Raw genomic sequence first — 3,064 nt, 5'->3', positions numbered from 1 at the left:
GATATCATGTTTGGTAATGTGGAGGGTCAGAGGAAAAGAGGAAGACCCCCAAAGAGATGGACTGGCCAGGTGGCACCATTGATGGACTCAAGCATTGCAACAATAGTGAGGTTGGCCCAGGATCGGGCAGTGTTTCGTTCTGCTGTGCATAAGGCCACTATGGGTCAGTACTGACTCAATGGTACCTAACAACGACAACAATTTTAATATTTGGAAAAAGAGATACCCACAGAGGATTCTGTGCTATTCCTACTGCACGAAACATTGATGTGCAAGGCCCTGTCAAAAAGTAGTGCTACTAGGGTTCCAGTTCATACATGCAAAGGTTTATTCCGAACAAAATGTGTTAAAACATATCTCTGTAATCCATAGATGGCTGCATGCATGTTCTCTCAGTAAGATGTCTGTGCCATCCAGTCTCCTCTGGGTGCCTTCCATAAAACAACTCCAATCAAAGCTGTGACTATTTGCTGGACCTGATAAATTCAAATTTAAGAAGGTCACCTTAGCAGATGATCTCAACTATTTGGAGAGATTCCCAAGGGGTAATCATGAAAGACTTTCTCCATGGACACAAGACTGTCAAGGGGCTTATTATAAAGAAGCTTTACAAAAACTGAAGGCTGCATTATTGAGAAAAAGTCCAGGAAATCTCCCCCAAGGATTTTTTTTTCCCCGTCATGACAATGCACCTGCTCATTCTTCAAGTGTAGTAAGGGCTTAGGAATCCTTACTCCATCTACCCTACAGCCCAGATCTTATCCTGTTGGCCTTATATTTGTTCCCCAAACTCAAAGAACATTTCAAAGGAGCACTAGTTGAGTCCCTTGAGGGGACCCAAACAGCACTGTTGATGTGGTATAAGTCAAAGAGCACAAGATTATTCTGGAAAGGGTTGGAGATATGAAAACAGCGCCTTCAGAAGTGTTTAGAACCTACATGGAAGATATGTCAAGAAATAATAGCTTCACAGTTTGGTATTTTGTTTAATGAAGAGTTCTATGATTTTGTAACAGTCCTTTTTTGACCTACCTTTGTACATTAATTTTAAAAGGAAAAATAAAAAAGACATATGTAGTGGCTGTCATATGCTAGGGACACAACAAATTCTTGTGTTTCATAAAATCACAGTGAAAGCAGGACTCATAAAAATAAAAGTTTTCCCTTTCCAGAAGCAGGACATGATTATTTATTGAGGGCCTACTTTATACCATTGAAGTCCTGGTGTAGTGTTTTAGGATAAGCACTAACTGGTGGTTCAAACTCACCAGACACTCCTCGTAAACCCTATCCAGGGTCACTGTGGTTCGCAACTGATCCAACAGCACTTAAAAAGGACAACTGATGCCAAGGAGCCTCAGTGGCACATTGCTTAAGTGCTCAGTTGATACCTGAAAAGTTGGCGGTTTTAACCCATCAGTTAACTCCATTCCTGCGGGATGTGAGAGAAAGAGATGGTTGTTGTTATGTACCACTGAATTGGTTCAGACTCATAGTATCTTGCAGAGGTTTTCCAAGAAGATGCTGGTGGGTTTGATCCAATGTCCTTGCAGTTATCAGTCCAGTGCTTATTATACAGCACTACACCAGGACTCCTTCCATAAAGATTTGTTGTTGTTGTTATTGTGAAACGTCTTTGAGTCGGTTCCGACCTATAGCGACCTTGTATAGGGTTTCCAAGGAATAGCTGGTAAGTTTGAACCACCGATGTTGTGGTTCAGGCAGCTTTGCAGTCCAGTGTATAAACCCACAGTGCCACATCAGGCCTCCCCCGTAAAGATTATCGCCCTAGAAACCCTATGAGACAGTTCTACCCTGTCCTACACAATTGCTATGAGCAGGAATTGACTCAAAGGCAATGGATTCTTTTTCTATTTAAGTAAATACTCTGGAGTTTCACAAAAATACATCTCATTCAATCCGCACAACAGTGTGGCAAGGCATGGTAGAGAGCAGTTGCAAATGCTGCCTACTAATTTCAGTGTCTGGGGATCATCTTCTATAGGCCTTTGCCAGCTCTGGGCTACTGAGAGGTATGCCAAGAGCTCGTTTCTTCTATGGAGCAAACTGGATTTTCTAGTAAACATTTCAGATATTTCAACAAGAATTTTGAAACTCTATAGTTTCTATTCATGTCTAATTGTTACCCTGGTTCTACTACCTTAAATATATATATATATTTTCGCTTCTCTGCTTCTCCTTTTGAGTACAGTACTAAGAGAGTCGAATTGTAATAACTACTACTATTCTGTGTTTACGCCTAATGAGGCTCTTTCCATGTCCTCACAGATGGTCTGGAATCACTAAACACTGGAATCACTAAACCAGCCATCGCAAACATGAAGCACCTCCACCAGTTCTTTGAATCTCTTATCAATAAAACATTGTTATTTTGATACTCATTTGGGTAATAAACTTTAGGCTGCACTAGAAATCTGCTAGAATCGTACATTGCTCCTCCTCCCTCCACCCACAACCCCAGAGGGAAGTGAGAAGGCACGGTGTGATGATGATAACACTCTTTTTTGGAAGTTGAGTACATCAGTTTGGGTGGACAATTAGCTGCAGTCCTCAGAAACCCTATACAGGGTCACTATGAGTTGGACCCAACTCAATGGCACTTAACAGCAACAACAACAACATGGCATCTGAGTGGAATGGAATGCACAGCAGACCTCAAAAAGAGTCTTAGCCCCTGCTTGTCTTTTAAGTTTACCTCCTTCCACTCCTCCATACATTTTAGTCTGGGCTGGTAAACACACAGTCAGCAGTTCAAACCTACCAACCATTTTCAGAAGCCCTATTCAGGGTTGCTATGAGTCAGATACACAGAGTCACTGTACCAAAAGAAAATTGTTGATGTTCAACCCTTTCAAGAGGTAACATATGATCAAGAGCCAATGATCCTGAAGGAGGAAGTCAAAGGTGCATTGAAAGAATTGGCAAAATTGAAAGAACAAGGCACCAGGAACTGATGGAATAAAAATTGAAATCTTTCAAGAAAGTGAGGCGGCACAGGAGGCACTCACTCATCTCTGCCAAGAAATTTTGGAGACAACTATCT

Source organism: Chrysochloris asiatica, unplaced genomic scaffold (genome assembly GCF_000296735.1).
Source record: "Chrysochloris asiatica unplaced genomic scaffold, ChrAsi1.0 scaffold00005, whole genome shotgun sequence".
Taxonomy (NCBI): Eukaryota; Metazoa; Chordata; class Mammalia; order Afrosoricida; family Chrysochloridae; genus Chrysochloris; species Chrysochloris asiatica.
This window is presented reverse-complemented; position numbering follows the sequence as displayed.